General features: G+C 37.3%; 1 pseudogene; it reads left to right on the top strand.

Moving 5' to 3' along the window:
- Positions 1–755: 755 nt before the first annotated feature.
- Positions 756–8,017, top strand: LOC127235823 (eukaryotic translation initiation factor 3 subunit J-like; annotated as a pseudogene).
- The last annotated feature ends 4,741 nt before the right edge of the window (positions 8,018–12,758 follow it).

Raw genomic sequence — 12,758 nt, 5'->3', positions numbered from 1 at the left:
AACTGAGAAAGTGTCACTTCAGATAAACAAAAAAGACAGTGGAGAGAAAAACCGCTTTGTCTGAATAGTACATTACCCTCACAAGAGGTGCTGAAGTGTTGGAGGACTCGGCTGAAACTTCCTAGCAGGTGAACTCAACTCCAACATGGTCTTGGCTAATTTACTGAACTCTAAACTGTAAATATGTCTGTTGTTTTCTTCTGCTCTTTTTAAAACACAACCTTACGCAAAATACAGACCACAGACTAGAGAGGAATACATATTTAATATCAAAACTAATCACTCTCATTCATTTTCTGGAGGAATACTGCATATATTTAATAACTCATTGAGAAAGAACAGCATGAAATAGATAGTTAAGAACAAGTACAAGGAGAGGAGGGCAATTTCAAATTAAATCAATAAGTAAGTAGGCTAAAATACTGTAAATTTCCTTAAGAATCTTTCATAAATGAGTATACAACAAGAGACAGCAAAAGCGAAAAACCAATTATTTCTAGTGTGTGAGATTCTAACAAAGAGGACTCATCAGATCTACTCATAATTGGCTTTTAAATTTCATTTAATTTTTATATGTCTGGGGGATTTTTCTATACATTTAAAGATTCTATACATTTTGTTAAAATTGGGAAAGGACTAAAAATAAACTTTCAAATGGACACAATCTGAAATAAGTAGATGACATGGTATTAATCGGGTATTAAAGGGACAGCATTTTAATAAATCCATAGGTATTTGCAACAGCATGGTTCAACATGAACATCAAAGCAAGACAAGGCTATGTGTCCATTCATCCACGTTGCATTCCATCACAGAAAAGGCAACAGTATGAGGGTACTAGAAACCATCAGTTTCTGTGAGCTGGAGCAGAGACATTGTGGACTCCAAAATGCACAGGAGATGTTGGTGTGAGGAATGTTACTGGAGACGTGACTGAAATCATGTGACTTTCTCTATCCCTTCAAGGACATGAAACTGCCCATCTGGGACTAGTGAGCAACAACCTCTTCAGGACCTCCATGTGCAATGTGCATGATGGCATGCCACTTATCACATATGCACATACATAAATAAGGGCGATAATAAATGTTAGCCACCCATGAAAAAAGAAACTAACAAAGACCAGCCCTCTTTATCAATGAAGGGAGACTTACGGACTTTGTGGTGAAGGGAATTAGATTTCAAGTTACCTATGGAAAAAGAAAAGTCATGGCAGAAGATCTACTCCATCAGGTTTTTGAAAAGATTAAGGTGATTCATATCACTACAGTTACAGTGTCCAGATTAAGCATAAAATAAGCACCAGCTATCAATATTAGTATACACCCTTTACATTTGAAATACAAACAGTTTTCAAGTGAAGATTATTTCTAAACATGAAGGAGCTGCTATTGGATAGCTTTAAATAAACATTTGTGTCCATTTCCATAGGTATTGGATTGAAGTGAGACCCCGCCCCCATGCTAACTAGGACAACGAAGATAATTGCACTGTTCTGCGGGCTGTGTTTCTGAGACAGACTCACTAATTTTGTAGCTGCTCATAGATTGTAGTGACAGATGAGTCTGGTCATGATTCAAATGAAAAGGAAATAAATCTTGCTTGTTGTTCAGAGCCATCCAATCTCCTTCTGAGGGACCCTTTGCTTAGAAATCAAGGTCTAGCCAGGTCTGTGAGGGTTTGAATTCAAATGGACACAACGGACTCATAAATTTGACAATCTGTTTCTATTTGGTGGATTATCAAAGAAGGAGTAGGAAGTGTGGCCTTGCTGGAGAAACTTAGCCTTGTTCAGCAGGTGTGTCACAGTGCTTGGGATTTGAGGTTTCAAAAGCACATGTCAGGCCCAGAGTCACACTGCCTCTCTGCCTCCTGCCTGCACATCAGGATGTAATCTGTCAGCCACTGCTCCAGCATGGGGCATGCCAGGCGGATGCCTCTGCATTACCACGTGGAATAACCCTCTGAAACTGTAAGCAAGTCCTCAATTAAATGCTTGCTTTCTATTATGCCTTGGCCATGTGCTGTTTCATCACAATAATAAAAAAAGGTTCTTGCTTCATTCCTTTGGTGTCGATTCTTCTTGGGTCTTCCTCCTACACACACTCACTATGTACGTATTCATGTATGTATGTATGCATGTATATTCATAGGCCACTTAGTAATCTAGTTATCTTAGATTAAAACAAATTTCACGAAGCGCATTCTACAGAAATAGTTATGAAATATAAATGGAAACTTCCTGAAAATTCTTATCAAGATTATTTTTCAAAACCTTACTGCTATTTGCTACAGTTAGTAAGAGTTAGGTAGACGCTCTTCACGGATCGAACAGTCAAAAGATTCTTGAAGGATTTGCTTTTTTAAAATTAATATTTGTTTGCGTGTGTGTCATCAAATGTGTACTGCAGTCCACCATGTCTGAAAAAAGGGGCATAAGATACCGAGGAGCAGGAGGGGCCATCCAAGTGATAGTGGACAAGCCAATGTTCTGTAGGAGCACCAAGGGCTCCTAAGCACTGAGTGACAACTCCAGACCCACTGGCTGTTTCTTAGACTAAAGGGTTACCGCTTCCTTGCTTCACAAATTAAATTGCATATTAAGTGCAAGCACTGTAGCTGAACATGAAAGTTTCTGTTCTCATTTCACTTCCCACCCCTGACCCATTTCAGAACGGAAAAAAAAATAGAAGTTATTAAGTGATTAACAACAAATTACATTTCCTAGATTTCTCAGAAATGGCATCTGATTTTACTTTTACCTTTGGTTATAGAATCCTGTATGGGCACAAGGTTATTCCATTCTGGACTTTTCTGTGAATTTTCAACAAGATATCTGTGTTTGCAAAATTTTCCTTCCCTCTAAACTTAATTATATTTGAGATTTAGTCATCAGAACATTTTCCCAAGTAAAGTGAATAATTTTTCATTAAGAAACTTAAGTAGTCCATTAAATGGGGTCTCGCTTCAGTTTTTAGTTGTCAAAAATCATCACTAAACATCAGTCATTTCCTTAGGTTACCCTCTAAGAGAAGTGGGATAAGACGTTTGAAGAACCAGACTGACAAGTGTAGATCAGGGCTGTGATTCAAGAGTGATGCATCAACGTGGGCCATGCTTTGAAGCTCTTAGGTTGGAGTCGCTGATGTTTACTCACTAATCAATTCATAGAACTTATAGTCTGTGATTAAAATACTGAAAGTAACCTAGGCCCTGTGCGTACATGCAACAGTATGGTAGCTTGATCTTGTGGGACTCATAACAGCGTGGGCAAAGGCTGTGTCTTGTGTCTGACTCCTTCACTGGCTCTTGAGACCCTATTCCACACACTTGGTTGACTTCCCCAGCTTTAATACGAGGCTAGGTGTTTAGTGTTAAAGACAACTTGATATGCCATGCTTTGTTGACATCTATGGGAGGCCCGAACCCTTCTGATAAGAAACAGGGGAGGAGTGGATAGGGGAGAGGGCAGAGAGGAGGCAAGAGGAGGGAGCGGAAAGTGAGGTCGGGATGTAAAATAAATTAATAAAATACTGAAAGCACTTACTTTTGTATTTTAAGAGGCCTCTCAATCTTACTATTGCTTTGTATGGAGGATCTGGGTGCTTGTGTGTTCATATACGCCTCTGTGCAAGTGGAAGCAAGAACTGAATGTTATCCGTCATTCCTCAGCTTCTGTCCACAGTGGCTTTTGAGATTATGTTTTTCAACAGCCTAGGACTCAAGCCGGATTTGACAAGCTGGATACTGAGCCTCTGGAACCCCTCCAATTCTGCCTACCCAGAACTAGGATTGCAAATCCTTACCACCATGCTCAGTTTATTTTCTTGATTCTGCAAATCATAGTTTTTACTGAAACTGAGAACCCCCACCCCCAAAAAATTCTTCATCAGACTGCAAATAAGTGAATGCTCAGGAACAAGGAACGTTTGAAATCAGTTGCTTTCATACATGACTGATAGGCATACTCATTAATGGTGCATAGCACTTGTGAATCCTTGGTGGCTCATGGCAACTGGGTCTACAAGTAAGATATTTGGGCATGCTCATGCTACAAGTTCTACACCTCAACACCCTCTACTGTGGACTCGAAACTTGAATAATTGTTTGCCATAGGTTTATTGCTTTCTCTGGAATGTGTGCTTCATGGAGACTAATTTTGCTTAAAATATGAGTAGCAAGCTTTGTGTTTCCTCATTTAAGATACCAATCTGAGTTTTACCTACTTAGGTAAAATAATAAATTGGTATTCCTTTAATGGTATCTGTATACCTTCACATTTAGCTCACCATTTAATGAGTGCAACTAAGAAAACTTTTGTACATAGTAGATAGAACAATTTTAAATATTTTTATTCAAAATTTTCATATAACAATATATTCCAATCTGGTTTTCTTTCTCAGAAATCTTTGTGGATCCCTCCTATTTCTCCACCCACCAAATGCTACACCCTTTAAAGATTTTTCACTTTAGAAAACAAGTAAAAAACAAAGCCAAAAGTGGAACAAACAAAATTTATTTTAAAAAGAAGAAACACACACACACACACACACACACACACAGAAACCACAGCATACATTGAAAGGACCAGTAGGACAAAAGAAATCCAGAAAAAAAATAGGGTTGAGATATTTTTGTGTTAGCTATCTACTGCTGGCCATGAGACCACATTTAAGATTGGGTTATATACCCAGTGAGACTCCATTGCAGAATAAACTGGTGTCAATTAGCAATAGCTTATTTGTCAGGCATGGGAATTCAGCTCCCCTTATCCCTCCCAGTGCTGAGGCTGTCTAGCTTGAACGTGGGCAGGCCCTGTCTTTGCTGCACAGTCTATGTGAGCTATGTAACCCTGTTAAATCTGGAAGACCCTATTTCCTTGGTTTCACCCCTCCTCTTTGGCTCTGAAAATCCTCTTCTATATAGCTCCCCGGGCACCGAAGGGAGGATTTGATGAAATTCCATTTAGGCAAAGTATTACAGAATATTGGCACTATTTACACACTGTCCAGTTGTGGGTTTTGGCAATAGTTCTAAATCTTCTCCAAAAGAAAGCTTCTTACATGATGCCTAAGCAATGCACTGAGTATATCTATAGATATGAGAATGTCAACAGGAATCATTTTATTGCTGTGTTCCTTCAGCAGAATACTATTTAGTTTTTCCCTAGGTACTTGGCCTATCTATCCTCAGGTTACTGGACCAACCAGCAGTGTCAACTATGCATTTAACTTCATATAGTGGGCCTTTAAATGGTCAGACAATGGTTGGTTACTCTCACATTGTTTGTGATATCATTGTACCAGCATATCATACAGGGAGGTCACTACTGTCAATCACAGGGTTTGAGGCTGTGTTGGCAGTTACCTTTCTATTCTGGGAGAAGGCAGAGTACTATCCAGTACCATGAGCACAAACCAGATCAGGTGTAAACTTTACTTAGAAACAGCTTGATTTCTACATGTTCAATGAGATATGTACGATTTATTTTTCCAGGAATAGGTCCTTACCATTAGTTTCTTGGAAATAGCTTGATATATATTTGGGGTTTCCATGCCTTTCTAGTTGATGACTCAGCTACAGGTAAACCATTCATGGAACTTGTGGTTCACATGGTGGAAAATGTGTCTAGCTAGGACATTATTTTACCTGTTATTTAGTGAATACTGTATATAACACACACTCTGTCTCCACACACACACACACACTTACACATACACTATATATATATATATATATATATATGTATATATATATATATATAATTTCTATAAAAACAGGCTCCCATATGACCCCTGAAATGGTGCTCAGTGTTGGTTGATTCTGTATGTTCTCATTATCCCAGTCCAAAACCCCCTCCCTATTTAATCTTCTCACTCTAATCTTCCTCCCTGTTTCTCCTTGAACGTATATTTAATTTCCCTTCCTTGCCAATCCTCCTGTATCCCTAATTCCCTACTTTATTCCAAATCACTGTCATTATGTGGATTGTATCACATCTATTGAAGGCTTAAAGTATAACACACATATAAAAGAAAACATTTTGGGGGTGGGGGTGTCTGCATCACACCACATAGCATGATTTTTTTAACCCCCATTAATTTACTTGTGGTTTTCACAATTTCTTTCTATTAATAGCTGAATTATATCTCATTGTGTAAATTTAACATAATTTTATTATTATCCACTGACATCTAGGCTGTTTTCAATTTCTGACTGTTATGAATAGAGTAGCAATGAACCCTGACAAGAAAGTATCTCTGTAGCTGAATGAAGAGTCCTTTGGATAGAGCTCTAAGTGTGGTGTAGCTCGATCTTTTGTATGTCTATTTCCAGCTCCTGAGAAATTACCACATAGTGGTAGTGTAAGTTTCTACTCCTATAAATAATGAATAAATTCTCCCTTCCATCACTTCCTCACCAGCATGAGCTGTCATTTCTGGGGTAAGATAAAATCTCAAACTACTATTGGTTTACATTTCCACATTGGCTAAGGATACTGAACAGTTTTTCTAAGTGCTTCTCAGCCATTTGTGTTTTATATTTGAGTACTTTCTGTTTAGTTCTGTATACCACTTGAAATGGGGTCATCTTTTTAGTTCCTTATATGTCTTAGATATTAACGGTCTATCGTGTGTATCAGGAAAGATTTTTCTTTTTATTATGTAGGCTGCCTTTTTTGTTTGAATAATGGGGTCCTTCATCAAAGAGAGCATTTATCTTTCATAAAGTCCCAATTATTAATTGATGTTCTCTGTGCTTGTTGATTAGTGACTTGCTTACATGTTCTAATGAGTTCAAGAATATTCCACACTTTCTCTTCTATCAGATTCAGATTCAGGTTAACATTAAATTTATCAGATAGTTCTTGATGCATTCAGTGTTAAGTTTTGTGCAGGATGATAAGTAGATCTATTTACATTCGTGTACAAGAACTATCTCTGCATAACTTGCATGAAGCCTACTTGATCATGATGGATATTCTTTTTGATACATTTATGGATTGAATTCTAAGTATTTATTGAAAAATTTGAGTCTATGCTCATAGGAAGATTGCTCTCCAGTTTTCTTTCTTTGTTGGGTCTCTATGTGGTTTAGGTATCAAGGTAACTATGGCCTCATAAAATGAATTAAGAAATGTTTCTTTTCTGTTTGGCAGAATAATTTGAGTAGTACTTGAATTAATTCTTCTATAAATGTCTGGTAACATTCTGAACAGAATACATCTGGTCTTGGCTTCCTGTGGTTGAGGTACTTTTAATTACTGCTTCTATCTCTCAGGGGATTATATTTCTTTGAAAATTATTTGTCTCGAGTGCTGGCCATGGCAGCCTCGCTAACAGGCATGTACTAAGGCAACTCACTCTTTTCTGTAGATGTGGACACATTCTCTAAGGAGGACCGGATGTGGAAGGTCTCTGGGAGGGCAATGAAGAGGAGGAGGATGTGGAGGATAACTGAAGTGATGATGATGATGAAAATAAAGAGGAAGCAGAAGAAGTAAAAATATCAGAAAAGAAAAAAAAGGAAAGATAAAAGAGAAAGAGCGGCAGCAGAAGAAAAGGCAAGAAGAAATTAGAAAGAGGTTAGAAGAACCTGAAGAACCTAAAGAGCTAACACCTGAAGAGCGATTAGCAGATAAACTCCAGCTAAAGAAGATTTAGGAAGAATCAGACCTTCAATTAGCAAAAGAAACTTTTGGTGTTAATACAGGTTATGGAATAGATGCTATAAATCCATCTTCAAGAGATGATTTCACATAGTTTGGAAAGGTACTAAAAGATAAAATTATACAATATGAAATATCACTATATTATGCTGTATTTCTTTGGAAACCGATGACTTGAAAAAGATTACCAATTCATTGACTATGCTTTGCAGTGAAAAACAGAAGCAAGCAAAGCAAAGCAAAGTCAAAAAGAGGAGAGGGGGAATTCAGGCCACCATTGAAGAGGATCTGGCTGATTATGGTGGATATGATAGAGGATATGTACAAGACTATGAAGAGTTCATGTGACATTTTATCTTCTCCTGGCATCTTCTTTCTGTTGCCCACAATCCCTTCCACCTGGATCACAACTTCCTTTCCTTTCAGTTCTGCCAAATGCTATAATTAGAAATGCAGTTCCTTTTGTGCTCTGTTATTTAACCCCTTGACACTCAGGTGCTAATGAGCAAATGAGGGAACTTGGATCTTGTTGCCAAGGGGTTAACATTGGGAATATCAGTTGCTACTAAATCATAGTTTAAAAACAAAAGAAACCAAATAATGTTGTCATTGTTGCATCTGATTCTGTAGCAGTAGTCACTAAATTGGAAACAAAGGTTGCAACATGACCAAAAAAAAAAAAAAAATGTATAGAATTTACCAGCACATTGAGTAATACAGCCATGTAACCACACCTCCTTGAACTACTTCATAACTTGTCAAGAAAAGCAGTTTGCAGCAAGCAAGGGCATGTGGGATGCATGTAGTATTAAAATTGCATTGTCTTAAAACTGACCCGAGGACATTAAAAACATGTTGTGAAGAAGACTGCTTTTCTCAGAGTGGAGATACTGTGGCTGAAAAATACTAGTTTGATACTTAAGAGTTTAATGGCCCAAACTCTTTAACTTTGAAGCTGAAGAAGCCAAACCTCTCCATTATTACAATGCAAGTGGTGGATGCTCCAGTGCATTGACTGTCTAGTTATTTATCAGCTATTTATACTGATGGCGGACTTCAGATGGGGGAGGGAACTGTTTCTATTTACCTGATTCACATGTCTAAGAAACAAATCTTGTTCTTCTAGGCTGAGAGGGAAAAACTTAGCACCAGTTAACTACAGTTTGGTAAATTGTTAACAATTATGATATCTGCAATGTTTTATAAAGCAGCTAATTTAATAAAATCACTATTGTGAGGAATAAAAAAGAAATTTATTAATTTATCTTTGGTAGGTCTTATGTGAAGAATTTTTTCTATTATTTTAGTTTATTTTCACTCTGGTGAAGTAGAAATTTTTGAAGTATGTCATTTTGTTTCTCTGGGTTCCCTTAGTGTCTGTTGTGGTCTCCCTTTCATCTGTAATTTTATTAATTTGTATTACTTCCTCTCCATCCTTTTACTGATTTGCATAAATGTTTATCAATGTACTGATTTTCTCAAAGAACCAATTTCTTATTTCATTGATTCTTTGCATTTTTGTTGTTTGCTTGTTCCTGTTTTATTGATTTAATCCCTTACTTTTATTATTTCTTGCCATCTAATTTTATAGTTTTTTTTGTTGTTAAAGAGCTTTCAATGTGTCACTACATTGCTAATATGATATCCCTCCTTTAGCTAATATAAGTTGTTAAGAACTTGCCTCTCAAAATAGCCTTCATTGTGTCCTATAGAAGTGAGTATATTGTGTTGTTGTTGTTGTTCAATTCTAAAGTTTTTAAGCAGCGTTTTAAGTGGATTCTTGAGATCTAGCAAATGTTTTCATAGTTATCAGGGAAGCTCAGTTAAGACTGAGCCATCTCCTCTACTCCCCCATTTTAAGATTAAGTAGATTTGAATATATATTATTTATTTTCTGAACAAATTAGGAACTGTAAGAACCAGACAAATCCAGACAAGAATACAGCATGCATGTCTACCTAAAATTTTCAAAGCATTTCTCAAAGGGCTGATTGAATTGTTGACTTCACAGAGCCCCATGACTAGGGAAATAGAGTCAGTGTGGTTTCTCTTCTCTGGAGGATAGAGATGCAGTGTGATTAATTGTGACACTTTGAAGGGTGTGAATGGATTCAGAACAGCAGCATATTGCGTTTTTTTGAATTAGCTGCCAACTGGTTATAAAATCAGGAGAGGTCAACAGCTTTATTTACCTTTCTTCTACAGACCACATAGGAATGGGAAACTGCATCAACTTAAGAGGTGAATTTCACTGGAATCTAAAATACATATTAACATTTCAGGGAGGAAGTTTGCTATACTAAGAAGTTAAAGTTGGAAATAAATATGGGAGTGTTCTTTTTTTATTTTAAAAAAAGACATTGAAATTAATTTTTTTCAAATATTTAAATAGTGTGAATCTGCTGGATCCTGACTATAATTGAGTAGCTTGGTATTTAGATATTTAAGCTGACAGATATTTTTCCACCAGCAACCCTAACTTCAGTTGTTTATCACAGCACATTCCTCAACATTGAAAAAACTCATATTAATATTAACTTGAAAAGAAATCTAGAAGTACATTGCAGAAATCACGCAGGAGTTTATAAAATACTGGATTTCTTATAGAATAAAAGGTGTTCCTGGACATGTTTCTTCCTTTCCCATGTGATATGGGAAGCCCTTCTATATGTTGCAGATATATATTGCTATTGTTGGTTGATGAATAAAGCTGTTTTTACCAATGGCCAGGGAGAACATAGCTAGGCAAGAAATTCACACAAAGTCACAGAGAGAAAGGAGGTGTATTCAGAGAGGCACCATATAGCTGCCAAAGCAGTTAGATGCCAGAACATTACCTATAAGCTGTGACCACATGGTGATACACAGACTAATAGAAAAGTGTTAATTGTTTGAGAGAGCTAGTCAGTAAAAATGCCTGAGCCATTGGCCAAACAGTTCTGTTTAATATTCACCTCTAAGTGATTGTTTCATAAGTGGCTGTGAGAACCAGTAAGCAGAACAAGAAACCTCCAGTCACATGTTGTACCTCATGTTTGGTTCCAGATGATACAAGAATTTACAAAAGTCTTTCTTACAAGGATTCAATAAGAAATCAGATTCATGAATTCAGAAGTAGGTGGACACTGCCATGGATCGAGCTGCTATGCCCTGCTTTTCTGCCCAGGGAGATGTGAACAACCACAAGATTGCTTCTGCTCCAGCCTCCCATGACAGTGAGTGACTGCCTCTCCTTCCTCAGAAAAAGTCATGTTCGAAGATAAGAGGCCACGGCCTAAGACTGGTAGCCCAAGTCTATTGGCGGGATGAATTCCCACAACATTTATGTGATTGACTTAGCATTCACTTATAATCCTCCAGGTAAATATTGTGGCTACTGGAAGATTTAGCCAAATGTCATAGTTGCCAGCCGGGCTGGCTGTGATAACCATGATAGTAGAAGAACAATTACATAGCACCAACATCAGATACACCAACTGTATGATTGTGGTTGGCTGAGAACAACAAAATCCCTTAGTAGACATAAATGTAAGCATAATATAAAATGCTGCACATCTTCCTCTTGACTAACATAAGCAACTGGTTCTACATGATAAATTATGGCATTTGTAGCACACTATCTTGACTGTTCCAAGTTAAATGCTGATGATGTCAGGGCTGGAGAGATGACTACAGGTTAAGAGACTTGCTAATTTTCCAGAAGACTCAAGTTTGTCTCACAGGACATACACAGTGGTTTACCAACTGGTCAGAAGTTCAGTACTAGGAAATACAACACCTTGTTCTGACTTCGTTGTACTCTGCACACACACGGTGAACAGTTATATACTCAGTAACACACAGAAAATAAATTAAATACCTATCAAAATGTTACTGCTGTATCTAATATAAAAATTCTCTCTTTCAACAACCAAAAACAAACAAGCAAACGACAACAACATAAAACAGACCTCAGTCCTTGGTACTCATTAAGATGATTTAATGTAGAACCAAAAGTTGCAAATTACCCTTGTTGATAAAAAACATACAGAACTTTTAAAGTATAGAATTTGATTCTCAGTGATTCTATATGGTGTGGCTGGTGTTAACATTTTACTGGCATCAACACATTGATCGTTTTTTTAGTCCCAAAAGATCACAATGACTTTATCTTCATTAAGTACTCTCTATAACTAATCATATAAAAGTTAAATATATTATCCACAATCTCTATGCCAGACACAAAACTGCACTGAAAAAAACTCCTGCTGAAGGAAACACGGTTGATTGACAGCCCCAACTGCTAGGTTCTTGACCAACCACTGCGTTCTATCAAAGCCATACTTCCACCAGCGGCTTGGAGGCAGCAATACAGTACAAGTGTACAGGTGCAGCTTATACCTGAGACCCAGAATTTCTCTGATGGATACAACTCAAGTCTCCTTTAAACTCACTTATGTTCTTAGTACACTAATTTCCTTCTTCCTGCTTTTTTTTTTTAATTAAAGATTCCTTACTAACATATAGGCCGTTAGACTACTTTTACCCTTCCATTTATCTACCGCAGACATTCTACTATGTGTCTGTCACTCGTCTAGTTCCATGTAGGGATTTCTTCTTTGAGGACTGGCTCTCAAATTTTGCTCAAAGCATAAGCAGAAGGATTGAAAATTTAATATTGGAACATTTCCTGCTGCCTCTAATGGTTTCATTTTTTTAGTGAAAGCCTGAGAACACTTTAGCTGTTGAATATAAAGGGGTAGCTTTACACGATGAAAAGAGCGAAATGTAACTAGGATAGTGCCAAACATTTGTAAAATTTATGCAGGGCATGCAATGATTTATGTCATATTAGGAATACAGATGTCTCAAATCTTACATCCCATTTTATACCTGGGCCTTGCATCCGGCCCGTGCCTCTGAAACTTGTGTTGGAATTTTGTAGCTCTATAGTCCTCTGTCTCTGACAAGAAGCCCTCTTTGTCATGTAAGATATCTTCCATCCTTCATTATTCACACTACTTTTGAAGAAGCTGCATTGTTATGCACCAAGGGACAGAAAAGGAGCCCTTTCCATTCCTCCAAACTGATATGTGATTGTCCCTTAGGT

Source organism: Phodopus roborovskii, unplaced genomic scaffold (assembly GCF_943737965.1).
Source record: "Phodopus roborovskii unplaced genomic scaffold, PHOROB, whole genome shotgun sequence".
NCBI classification, from domain to species: Eukaryota; Metazoa; Chordata; class Mammalia; order Rodentia; family Cricetidae; genus Phodopus; species Phodopus roborovskii.
Note: the sequence above shows the minus strand (reverse complement) of the source record. Positions and strands in the feature narration are given on the sequence as shown.